Genomic DNA, 14251 nt, shown 5'->3' with positions numbered 1-14251 from the left:
AAGTCAAAACTGTGGGCAGCTGAGTCTCTTATGTTTGAGCAAAAATAACATGTTCAGTTGTTCAAAAACTGCATGTTCAATCATGACAATTGACTGAACTGGCTTGTCAGTTACTCCAAAAATAGCTTTGTCAGCCAGATATTCAGAGATGTCGGCCTGATCAGCTGGTTTTTCAACAAAAATGGGATCTATTGGAGCTTCAGTATGAATCGGCTGATCTGATGGTTCCTCAGTTAAGATAACATCTTCAACTGACTTGGAAGTTTCTTGCTGAATTTCAGAAGTAACTGATTCAATGACCTCATCCAGATTGGCAAAAGACAATTCAGCGTCAGAATAGAGCTTTGGATCAGCAGTGGTTTTCTTTAAGGGCTCTTGAGCTGGTTGTTCAGTTGGCTCTTCTGGTGAGAATTCTTGGGAGGCTGCTAGAATGATCAGCTCTAGATCCATTTCCCATTGTTTGATTTCTCCTTGTAATCCGATAAGATCCGTTTCCAGTTGGGTATACACTAATTTATCAATGAATGCAGTGGGATTGCTAGGATCAAAATTTTGTCACAGATGAGCAACTTTCGTTTGTAGCTTCTTTCGATCTAGTTTTAGCTTGGGAGGCATGACATTTTTGACATTGAAGATTTTCAGTTTTGATGATTTCTCAAAATCATCAGTTACCATCCCTTGAACTTTGAACAAATAGCTGAGCTGCACTGCAAAACCTTTTGACTGCTTGGAAGATTTGAACATGTTTCTCAGAATGCTGTTGATGATGTTCTTTCAGTTCATCTTCTGACCAGCCATAATAACAGTTATGGCCTGACACTTCTCCAAAGTCAGCGCAGCAAAGGATTCAGCTTTTGCCAAAAGGCCCTTTGCTACTATATCTGCCAGCAGTTGTACTTCTGGCTTCAGTTCCTTCTTTGGATCGGAAACCTTGATTTTCCGACCATCAGCAGAGAGTAGGGTTTGAATTTCCTCAATATCTAATGACTTGACTTCACCAAGATTAGCTAGTCCATCAGAAGGCAGTGAGAAAAGATTGTAGAAGAATTCCTTCTCAATGATAATCAACTGACCATTTACAGTAGTCGCTATGCTTCCATCTTGTGTAACATAGCCGCTGGAGTAGATATCCTGAATCTCTTTCTTGTAAATTTCTTGGGAAGATAATCTCAAGAATGATTTCAATATAGCTGCTTCTAGTTTCAGAAAGACATTTTTGACTTCTTCGTCTTTCACAGTGAAGATAGAATCAAAATCGATAGACATTGCATTCATTACATGAGCAAGAATTTGGTTGGCCATTGGAGTAGCTTGAGATTCTGCGAGAAAATATGCTTAGAGTGAAAATTTGCTATGGATGCTCGAATGTGCGCGTAAGAAGAAAACTGAAATGAAGCGGGTTATAGTATTTATGTACATGACTGTTCAAATTATTGGACACATGTCAGTCCAGGAAATTTGAATTTAAAAATGTGTGTACGTGCGGTAGAAACGTGTATAGAAAATGAATGGATTATGTGAGTCCACGTTTCGAGATACTATTTGTTGAAAGACAACAATAAATGCTTCGACAAACAGTCACATCATTTAATATAGAATATTATTCGATTTATTAGTTAACTTATCGGAGAAGATCAGTTAGATCATAACTGAATGACCAGTTGAAAACCCAGTCAGTTCAGTTGAAGACCACTAACTATTGTCTTCTCAGTTAACATTTAAAATCGACATTCCCCCTCAATAAATGCATAGATTTAGGAGAAAAAATTAAGAAAAAAATCATTCTGAATAAGTCAAAGGTTGGTTCATTTGACTTGAGTCTCTTCATCTTCTTCACTATCGAATGTAACCTGTCTATTAAATAAGAAAAAGATATGTTAGATAAACAACAGTTCACAATGTCTAATTTGATCGTTTCATATGCCTGCAGTCGAACTCATAACTCAGTTGCATCAAGAAGATTTCCTCAATTGAAGAAAAACATCGAAGAATATGTCTGGAGGAAGGTCATGTCTTCTTGGGTTAAAGTTCACGATCTTTAGTTGATTCGAAGACACGACTTAGTTCCTAGTACCAAGCAGAGAGCTGTAGCAAGAAAATACTTCAGGCGTTCTAACGTTTCTCACATTTCACAGCTTGCCTCTGATGCAGTTCTGTTTCATATTCTGATGTGGAAAAGAGTGGCATCAGCTTGAGAAGATCTTTTCTTTAGAGTCCTTCAGAGAGCTGCGTTGCCAAGAACTGATTAATTGGTTAAATGACTGGAAAATGCTGTAGAGCAAGACTGAATGATGTTGTATGATTTCGATTTTATTCTTAATGAGGTCTGATTTGTATCATCGTAGTTGTCTCTTTATCGTTCTGCAAAACTGAACTTTCATCAGTTGATAAATATATAACAAATTGGATATAGTAAAAGATAAAAGACTAATTGACATCAGTTGAGAAACAGTTAATGAACTGAATATTGTAACTACTAAATGTTCAACCGACATCAGTTGATAAATTCAAACTGATAAGTGACGAACTGAATGAACAGTAATTGACAAAGCAGCAAAAAAACTGATTAAGATAAATCAATTTAACCAAGTATATTGCAAAATTGAGAAAACTTAGTCTCTGGCAATGGTTTGGTGAAAATGCCAGCTGCTTGTTGTTCAGTTGACACATATTCTAGTCTGATAGCTTTCTTCAGAGCATGATCACTGATGAAGTGATGCCTGACATCAATATGCTTGGTCTTTTAGTGAAGAATTGGATTGTATGTAATCGCAATTGCACTTGTATTGTCACAAAATATAGGAGATTCTTGAGCATCAACTCCATAATCTTTAGTTGTTGCTGAATCCAGAGCAGTTTGGCACAGCAGCTTCCAGCAGCAAGGTATTATGCTTCAGTTGTGGAAGTAGCTATGGATGTTTGCTTCTTGCTGAGCCATGAGATCAGTCTGTCTCCTAGAGACTGACAAGATCCACTGGTGCTTTTACGATCTAGATTACATCTTGCATAATCTGCATCTGAATATCCAACTAAATTGAAAGAAGAGTCTTTAGCGCACCATAATCCCACATTTGAGTGCCTTTTAAATATTTTAAAATTCTTTTGGCAACTGTAAAATGCGATTACTTAGGATTTACTTGAAATCTAGCACACATGCAAACAGCAAATACTATATCAGGACGACTAACAGTTATGTACAATAATGAACCTATTAAACCTCTGTAGAGTGTCGTCTCAACTGATATTTCTCCTTGATAATTGTCCAGTTTAACTGATGAACTCATGGGGTACTTGCAGCTGAACATGATTCCATGCCAAATTTCTTCAGCTGTATTTAGTCTGACTGATAAAGATACCAGTATCCAGTTGTTTCACTTGCAGATCGAGAAAAAATATTAGTTCACCCATCATACTCATCTCGAATTTTCCTGCATTAACTTGAAAAATTTCTCACATAATTTGGGGTTAGTTGACCCAAAGATAATATCATCAACATATATTTGCACAGGTAAAAAAAGATCATTTTTAGTAAATTTGAACAATGTCTTGTCAACTGATCCAACAGTAAAATCATGATCAGTTAAGAATTTTGAAAGTGTCTCATACCAAGCTCTTAGAGCCTGTTTAAGACCATATAAAGCTTTGTTCAAATGATAGACATGATCAGGAAAAGAGTGATTGATAAAACGTGGAGGTTGTTCAACATAAACTTCTTACTGCAACTTTCCATTCAGAAATACAATTTTGACATCCATTTGATAGACTTTAAAGTTCTTGTAGGATGCATAGGCAAGGAACATTCTGATTTTAACGTCCCGAAAAATCGAAAAGTCCACGTGAACCACATGCATGTAAATTATTAAATTTCTTTGGTATTTTATTAAATTCTTTTAAAGCATAAAATGCATGTTTATTTTATTAATTTGTGTTTAATTATTTTCATGCATTACTATTGTGGTAGTATTTATTTCATGAAATTTTAAATGTTCATGCATTAAATATTTTTAAGTTTCATTTCGCGCCCGAACGAGGAACGAAAACCGAGAAATTTTCAAGAAAATTATTTTAATTACATGATAAATTTTCATTAATTAATTTAATATGTTTTAAAGGTATTTTCAAAAAATAGGATTTATTGGGTATTTTTACTCGCATGATTTTAATTTTTAACTGTACGCAAATTTTAGCGAATCGGAGAACTTTTTGAGGGTTCGGCTATTATTTTCAAAAACTTTCCAACACGTAATATTTTTCGAGAGTTTGTTTGGATTTAGTGGAACTACTTTTATGCTTGTTAGGCTTAAAATCATTTTTAACTTTTAATTAAACAATATAAGGCTCATTATCTATTATTTAAATATTTAAATAATACCTAATCATCCCCTAAACCTATTATTTCTTTAAATCAGCCTACACCTCCCCACCTCCACTCATTTCTCTCATATTTCAGTAGTACAACACCAAACTTCCATCGGCCAAGGTGTTTTCTTTCAAGAAAAATTCTCCGGCGCTTCTACCGACACCTGTTCTTCGACGTTCTTGCTTGGAATTCATATAAGGCACGCCTTGTATCATGTTTTACGCATCACACTCATTTTATATGCTGATGATTGTATAATACATGAAAAAACTTTCGATCTATGCATATGTGTGTCTCGGTGTGAGTTTGGCATATTTTTATTTCATGTTTCTTGTTGTGCTCACGTTTTATTTGTCTTTTGATGTAAAGGGGACTGCCGAGGGGTTGCTGAGTGTTGTTAAGGTCTTGGTTATGATGTCTAATGGCTGAGGTTGAGGTGTGTTAAATTTTAGTCGATGAACGATCAAGAGTAGGCGGGATCGGAAGTTTGAGGAGTAGATCGGTTGTTGGGGTAGTCAACGCTGTGCAAGGACATCTCGAGACCTGGAACAGATCATGAGGGGTCTGAGCCACCGTCAAGGGGGGAGTTCGAACACAGCTGGGACAAGACGAGAAGCCGCTTGAGCGTTGGATGTGGGAGTTGTTTGAGTATGCTTCGTGAGGTGACAATTCGGCTGGTTTCTGCACGTGCTGGTGCAGAAGCTTTTAGTGTAGGTTTGGCTTAGTTTAGAAGGGTCATTAAGGTCCTAATTGTGAGCTTTAAAGGCTGACATATGGTGGTAGAAGATTGGACCAAAGGAATGAAGGGGTGGAGCCATGTGTTGGATAAATGATGAGGCAAGTTGGGGTGGCCGAGAATTGATGGAGGGCTGTAGGTTTGGCCAAGAATTAGGAGCTTAATGTGAAGGATTTAAAGGCTGTAATGAGTGCTTTAATATTGGTAAAAAATGTGGGAAAAATTTGGTTTAATTTCGAGTCGATTCGGGTTAAAACCGGAACCCCGGTCCAATTTTTAAAACGAATCGATTAAGTTTTGAAATAGACTCGAGTTTACGTCTAGAACACTTTTAAATATTTTTTGGGACATTTTTAAGATTTTGGTAAGTTTTGGATCAAAATAATGAGTTGTGGATTTATTCGGGATTTAATCGCCGCACGAAACGTTAATTTAAAAATTAATTGAAACGCCTAGATTTAAGCTTAATAAAATTATGGAAAATTATATTTAAGCTCAAATAATTATTAGAAGTATAAGTTTTTAATTTGGGAATTTTATGCTAAGGTTTGGTTTAATTCGAGATTAAAACGCATTAATATGTTATATTTAAAGATTAATTTAAAAGTCATAGATTTATGCCAAATAAAAATATAGGAAATTTAATGTAGGTTCAAATAATTATTTGGGATATGTTAGAGTCAATGGAATTAAAAAAATGTCAAAAGAGTTAAATTTTACGTCTAGGGGCAAAACGATAATTTTTGGGTTTCTAGGGGCAACATGATCATTTTACACTCGGGGTGAGATTTTGGATATGGAAACACCCTGAGCACACATATTTATGATATTTTAAATTTTTATGCATCATGCTTACGATTTTTACGCAATTATGATAAATATTTTGCATGCTTGGTTTAAAGGAAAAGTTACGTATATGCATGTTTTATTAAGTGGTGACTATGATGATTTTTGAAGGATGAGAATTGGTTGTGATTGACGATATATATGTATACGATGACATGAGATATGAAAAGCTGAGGCCCGGGCTCAGTGGACGGGTAATGCTGTCGCTGATGTCCCTCGCCGTCCGGTACCATGGTTGTACGTGGATGGATCCATCGATAGAGCTGATATGATAGAGCTGATACGAAAGTCATAACTAATGAACTGAATTCAATTAAAAGAAAATGTATACGTTTATGATGACATGATTTAGCACATATATGCTGATACGATGATACATGTTATGATTATTACCATGTTTTGAAAGGACACGTTTACTTATACGATTTTTACTGCAGACACGAAATGTATGTTGATTATGCTATTTTTCACTGTTGTGTGCTACGTATAAGTACTTGTTATTTACTGGTACAGGTGTGTTGAGTCTTTAGACTCACTAGACGTGTGTGATGCAGGTGAGCTTGATGTTGAGGAGACTGGAGGTGCTGAACTCTGAGTAGGTAGCTCTGGTACGGTGACATGACCCGAGGACCGCATGTTTTCCGCATAATGTTTTAGGAGATTTGAGAGGAGAGGAATACATTTCATATGTTGATGATTTTAAGATTTTCATGCGTTTATGTTTATGTATGCTTTTAGACGAGTTTGGTTATTTTATACTGCGCTATTTTTATTGTCAAATATATAAGATCATTTTTAAATGTTATTTCGAAAATGTGAGCTTTATAAAAAAAAATTCCCGCACTTTTAAAACGAGTAGACGTCACACTGATTGCTTCTAGTCTTGCAACTGGTGCATACGTTTCATCATAGTCAATTCCTTCTTCATGCCTATATCCTTGTGCTATAAGTATAGCTTTGTTGCGTGCAACTGAACCATCTTCGTTCAGTTTATTTCTGAATACCCACTTTGTACTTATAATTGTTTTACAAGCTGGTCTTGGAACTAAGTTCCATACATTGTTATGGGTAAACTGATTTAGCTCCTCTTGTATTGCATTTATCCAGTTAGGATCAGCAAGAGCTTTGTCAGTTTTCTTTGGTTCCAGTTGTGATATAAAAGCAGAATGAATGAACAAATTAAGCATTTGATTTCTTGTTCTTACCGGGTCAGATGGATTACCTATCACCAATTCTGGAGGATGTGATTTCTTCCATCTGAGTTCAATGTTTGTTGCATCCAAGTTAACAACTGCTTCAGTTTCCAACTGAGTATTTTCTTTGGTTTCAGTTGCTGCTGCATCAGTTGGTAACTGAATATTTTCACTATTTCCACCAAATGATTGTTAGGAGCAGCTCCATGTTCTATTGGTTGATCTAAAACTTCTGGTTCAGGTGTTTGAAGGATGTTTCGATTGATATGATTTTCTTCTTTATTATCATCCTCCAAACTGATATCTGTAAATCTATCAATTAGCTCAACTGGATTAGTTGGCTTATTAGTGAGTACATATTCATCAAAAACAACATGAATAGATTCTTCAACATTTAAAGTATTTTTGTTGAAGACTCTATAAGCTTTACTGACTGATGAATATCCAAGAAATATTCCCTCTGCAGATTTAGCATCAAAATCTTTTAAATAATTTTTGCCATTATCGAGTATAAAACATCTGCTGTCAAATATTTTGAAATAAGAAACCACACTTTTTCATCCATGCCAGATCTAATAAGGTGTCTTCAAATGATTCTTATTAATCATTGATTTGTTCTGAGTATAACATGCAGTGTTTACTGCCTCTGCCCAAAACCTTTGAGAAATACCAAAATCAGCAAGCATTGTTCTAGCAGCTTCTTTAAGGGTTCGATTTCTCCTCTTAGCTACACCATTTTGCTGAGGAGTTCTAGCTGCTGAGAGCTCATGCTTAATTCCAGTATTTTCTAAAAAATTTGAAAGAATTTGATTGATGATTCAGTTCCTCGATCAGACCTGATTCTATCAATTCCAACTGATTTTCCATTTAGTAATCTTTTAAAGAGCTTGATCAGTTGTGCAGCAGTTTGGTCTTTCGATTTGAGAAATATAAACCAAGTAAATCTTGAAAAATCATCTACAACCATCAAGGTGTATTTCATTCCCCCTAAAATCATGACGGGTATAGGACCAAATAGATCCACATGTAACAGTTCTAAGCATCGGGAAGAAGATTTACAACCCTTGTTCTTAAAGGAAGATCTTACTTGTTTACCAAACTGACATGCTAAACAAAGTTTATCTTTCATTTTAGGCAAACCAGTTACAAGATCATGATTATTCAGATATGCAATAGATTTAAAATTCAGATGGTTCAATCTCTTATGCCACAACCAGTTTTTAAAAGATTTAGAAGCAATGAAACAAACTGATGCAAAAGGTTAATCATTCCAACTGACTTTGTAAGTGTTCCTACAATGTTTGCCAGTTAAGATGACCTCTTCAGTTGAATCTTTGACTGAACATAAATGTTTGTCAAATTGAACTGAAAATCCATTATCGCATAACTGACTGATGCTAATCAAGTTATACTTCAGATTCTCAACAAATAAAACATCTTAAATGGTGAAGTTACCATGAATAAGTTTACTCTTACCCACACTTTTTGTAACGAACCGTACTTTTACTACTTAAAATTTGCGGAAAAATTAAAAATTTCTTGAATACGAAATTAAAATCAATACGGTCGTCACTACATCATCCGTTCATCAATAAAAATCTTGTTAGAAGAAAAGCTTACTCCGAACATCTCTCATCAAAAAATAAAATCAGAGTGTTTTAAACTTGCATAAAAATATTAAAATAACGTGGACGGTCCTCGGGTCTAGCCTCCCGCTCAGTCCAAGCCTGCTCCTTGGTCCCCACCTCTTGTCTTCTCATAGGCATCCTCACCTACATCGATCAAGTCTAGTGAGTCTAAAGACTCAACACGTATAAACTGGAATAGCAAGCAGTACATAATAAAAACCACATGCAACTTTAAAATAGGACATACGTACTTGAAGCTTGAACTTGCAAAATGAACTTGAACTTGCATACATACATATACGTGCCATAACTTAAAAGCTTTCATAAACATACTTGCATACTTGATCATACTTAAACATACATGACTTCATTTTGCGTAGAGGCATGTTTCAAAGCAAGTGACCCATACATAATAACCGCCTGATCAGACAAACCACAGTACTGGGTTGATAAGGACGTATCCACTGCCACATACATGAGATCCCCGTTCATAATTTAACGGGCTGGTTGGTCCCCGTTCATAATTTAACGCTTTCCAACCACGATCTAACCCGTTCATAATTTAACGGGGTGGAGAGGTCCTCGGCCATGTTCACCGATGTAGAACCCGTAACTTTGACTCCGTATAAGTCATGCATAATTATAGTATTTAAATTTAAATTGATTTTATTGCATGATCAATCTTATCCTAGCCTTGTTGGACATGCAAAAATCGGCCACACTCCACCCTTGTATCCCTCCAAAAAAATCATTTGATAACAAGCAAATTCAAAATTCAAAAAGAGTAGACTTGGTCTTGCATTATCCCTATATTTTGCACCCATTCTCCTCACTCTCTTAACCACCATTCCCCTCCCCTAGTCTCAAAATTCAGAGTAATTTTGAGAGAAAATCGTGGCTAGCACTAGAGAAAACTAGAGAGAAAATTGAGTAGAAGGAAGGAAGGAAGATCACTCCATCTCCTCCGCGCCGAATCGTATCATTCTTTCGTTTTTCTTTTAAATGAAACCAGACATGCATATATTCTTCCTTGACTCTTCAATTAAGTCCTACTATCATTATTTTTATATTACATGATCATCATTTCATGCGAAAACCGAAATATGTCAAGAACATTTTGAAATAAAACATGCATAATTTTTCGGCTTTCATGATACTCTTCACGGGTTGCTTTGTTTTGTGGGTTTCAGGTATTGGTTCGGTTCCAGGTTCCCAAGGCTACATCTAGACATGTTATAGGATGGATAAGGACCACTTTGGTCCATTATTTCAGCCCCCATGCTTGCTGGAAATCGAGATGACAGCAACTCCCCAATCATGTCACCATTTGCAATCGATTTTCTTGTTTGATGTCAAAGGTTGATGGATCTGATCTTGGCTGCCCTAAGGGCTATAGCCATGGTTAGAACATCTCCTGGTGATGTCTAAGACGTGACCAAGTCACCATTTTGAGGCTTGGTCCATGGTTGAATCGGTTTTTACATCAAACAACAAGAACAACCCTTCGCCCCTTACGAATTCAGCAAGTGTAACATTTGGTTTTGAGGGATGGTGTGGATCTTGTTTGGCCTATGGCCCCTAACCACGGTTCATACCAGGCTCCTAGATGTCTAGATTGTGCCATAGTCAATCAAATGGCCACTGGAACGACACGAGACAACAAACGAAGCAAGACACCACATGCATGCTAGGGTGCTCTCCGGTGTTACTTTCGATGGAGTTATGGTGTGATGTGAATTGTGGCTGGCCTAGGGCCCTTAGCCATGGTTCAAATCATTCCTTGGGATTTTTTTAAGAGTTTTGGTCGGTGGTTCAAGCCCCAATGGCCATTAGCCTCGCAACCTACGCAAGAAACTAAAGCACAGCTGCTGTATTTTTGGACAACAACTTGCTGTGACGGTTCAGTGGCTCGTTCGAGTTCTTGGTTGGCTTTTAGCCTATGGCCTTGTACTGGACAGTGTCTCATCAAGTTAGGAAGGTCATGTTTTTGGCCGTTCGTGATTCGGATCATTTTTGAGGTCACGAGAATTTACGGTGCGATGTGCCAAATTGACTCTCGAAAGATCGTTTCATGTTTTGGCCTCCATTCACCTAAAATTCGACTTGCATCATTTTAGGAGCATTAATTCATCATCTAAGCGTATTTTAATCATGACTATATGATGTTTCAGTGTTGGCTCGGGTTGGTTTGGAGTCATGATTAAATACGAAGTCGTTCGGTGTAATTGTCACATTTTCGAATGTTTTTGCATAGTTTGGTCCCATACATCTATTGCATATTTTTTGTGGCATATTTAGGTTGCAACGAGCCTGAGATCGATCCAATCCAAGCAGTAAATTATTACAGGATATTTAATTGTGCCATTTAATTATATTACGTGCATAAAAATATAAAATGTTCATTTTTGAGATTATGCGATATTGCTTGTGGCCATTTCACTATCATGGGATTATTGCTAAATCCGGTCGCCAGTTACCGGTCCGATCGTCAATTACCGGTCAGTTCAGTTTGTACCACCCAGTATACTGTGGCATAGTCTGATCAGAAGTTTACTATTTTACCCGGTCGCCAGTTACCGGTCATGGGAGCATTTTATTATCCGGTCGCCAGTTACCGGTCAGTTTCAGTGCAGGGGCCACTTGCGTAGACCATAATCTCAACAGAAAATTTATTACAGGCTATTTCAGTACAGGGCTCCAAGGAGCAAACATTTTCACTATGACTTTCAGTTCAGTTATGCACGTATTATAATCGCTCATGATATGTTATTTTCACATTGTGCCTCATGACATGATATTTTTACTCCCATTAAATTTTTACTATAATTACTCGTTATTTACGATATATGCATGTTGAGTCTTTAGACTCACTAGACTTGATTGTTGTAGGTACTGATGGTGCCGAGGCCGAGGGCGGGGACCAGTGAGCTAGCTTGGGTCGGCAGTAGTGGAACCCGAGCACCTCATTTTAGCATTTACCATTTTTATGCTCAAACAGTTTATCCGTTGTTGGATTATTCTTAAATTGTTCTTTTCCAAACAAAAAATTTCTTCCGCTGCTATTTTTAACATTTAAACTTTATTTAACGGTCTATTTTATGAATGAGGCATTTTACTTACTTTACAAAAAAAATTTAAATTTTTTTCGCAAATATTCAAACACGCATTTTCCGGCAGTTATAACCGACTTCCAAACCCATTCAATTTGGTCACAAGACATTTAGCATACCTCAAAAACTTAAAATATTTTCTTGCACGTCATACATACTTACTTGGCGTTGAGGGATTCGTTGGATTTCAATTGGGGCCGCTGCTGCAAACTAGCATGAATTTCAACACTTAACTTGCATAACTTAGACGTAGGTACTCGAGCTCACCACCGAATTGCATAAATAGTTTATGACATTCTAGATCCCTCGGGACTTCACCTCGTTTAATCATACTAACCATGACATCAAACCCCGAAACAAACTCTAGGATGCCGTGTGAACACTTCCCAACCATAAAAGACCTGAACCCACTATTAGAACTTGAAAAGAAGGAAGAACAAAATATTTGGACAGAAGGGGTCACGCTCGGGCGGTGAAACTTTACCGCTCGGGCGCTAGGGTCCGCGCTCGGGCGGTAGTAAACTTCCGCTCGGGCGCCGAGGTTACGGGGAAAATCATTCGAACAGAAAGAATGGCGCTCGGGGGACTGAAATTTAACGCTCGGGCGCCGAGTAAACTGGACTCCCCGACTTAAAAGCTTATACTCTTCGAATTCGATTACACAAATGGTGAGCAACGCCTCGAGACCCATCCTAGGACACTATGGCACTGAATCGACTCCACAAATGTCCCAAACATCTCCAAGGGACGACGCACCCCGCGCAACACCATAAACTCATAACTTAAATTTTTGATACAACAAAATAGTTTTACGACTACTCGATCTCTAATGTGCCTAACGACGCGAAACCAAACGAAAGACCATCCCAACATCATTATTAATATACCTATATGCAGCAACAATCACCCGTCGATCCCCAACGAAGACTGCAACAACAAAATCTCGAGAACACATCAATACATAGTTTTCTGAAACGCAGTTTGAGCAGTCCCATGAAAAACGTCATAACTCACTCAATTTGCGTCAAAAAATTTCAAATTTTATATCAAATCGAAGGTATCAAAAAGTTCTACATTATTCATGTTGAAAGGTTTCTCAAAATCCCTACCTAAAAATCGCAGTTTTCAACAGAACAACAAGTTACGAGATTTCATATCTAAAAAGTATTTCAAAACGCATTCAAACTATTTTCCGCTCAAACGACGAATGTCACACATGAATTTTTACACATAAAAATAACACAACACATAATATGACAGGATCGATGCAGAAAGAACAGAATATACGTGCCTTTTTTATATCAAACTTTACCGAAACGACGTCACTGAAGCGGAGATAGAAGCGAGGTTGATCCGGGACGAACGTGGCACTTTTTCTTGGATTAAAATCGATCAAACTTGCTGGAAATTGACAAAGGAAGGGGGCGGCTGCCTCTGGAACAAGAACCCTAGGTTTTTGCTCTCTCAAAATAATAAAAATCAGATTTTTAGACTTGTTGTGTGTTAGCTGATATTAGGTGTGTGTAAAAGTGTTTGTGTGTGTGTGATCTACGGTTTGTGTGGGTGTGTAGTGTTAATTGAGAGAGAAACTTGCTTAATCAATAATTAGCAAGGTAATTAAAAATTCAAAATCCCTTACAAGCTAAAAGAATAGTAAAAATTACTACACACTCCTAATAAAATCCCTTAAGTAAAATACCACACATAAAATGCTAACTTTTAAAAGTTTTAAACTCTTAAATCACTAAATACATAAATTAAGCTTTAAAATGCTAAACTAAATAAATTATTTAAAATGCCTCATTCTCAACTCATAATAAAATACCACCTTTTAAATTTTGCCAATATCATCCCCGGTCTCTACTCCTCGATCCCGCCTCGAATAAACGCCTGAAACATGAAAATTGAAAAACATTTTAATGTGCATCACATAAACCTGAATAATTTAAAATAATGTATTTTCATAAATTATGCATGGCTAAAACTCAATTTAATCTTAAATAGATGCTTTAATAATTAAATAAATGCATGGATTCTTGTACTGAATTTGGGCACTACACTTTTACCTTTGGAGTTGTTTCCAAAACTGATGTTTGGTCCAGTGTACTTGATTAATTGAGATAGCAAACTTGCATCTCCTGTCATATGTCGCGAACAACCATTGTCTAGATACCAATTTGATTCTTTGTTTTGTTCCTATTACCCGCAATCACACACAATATATAATTTTGGTACCCATATTCATTTGGGTCCTAAACTGATTAGTCCTTTAGGAACCCAGACTTGGACTAGTCTAACTGACTTCCCATTTGATGTGTTCCAAATGGTTTTTCTCAAATTCTGGGCAATGTGTGTGTGATGTGAGGATGAAACTATAT

The 14251-nt window shown here is 36.8% G+C and overlaps 1 long non-coding RNA gene across 1 annotated transcript; it reads left to right on the top strand.

Annotated features, from left to right (window-relative positions):
- The first annotated feature begins 4404 nt into the window (after positions 1-4404).
- Positions 4405-11866, top strand: LOC140829265 (uncharacterized). The gene is made up of 3 exons (XR_012117424.1): positions 4405-6550; positions 7273-7376; positions 11653-11866. It is a non-coding gene; the product is annotated as an uncharacterized lncRNA (long non-coding RNA).
- The last annotated feature ends 2385 nt before the right edge of the window (positions 11867-14251 follow it).

Source organism: Primulina eburnea, chromosome 1 (assembly GCF_022965805.1).
Source record: "Primulina eburnea isolate SZY01 chromosome 1, ASM2296580v1, whole genome shotgun sequence".
Taxonomy (NCBI): Eukaryota; Viridiplantae; Streptophyta; class Magnoliopsida; order Lamiales; family Gesneriaceae; genus Primulina; species Primulina eburnea.
This window is presented reverse-complemented; position numbering and strand designations above follow the sequence as displayed.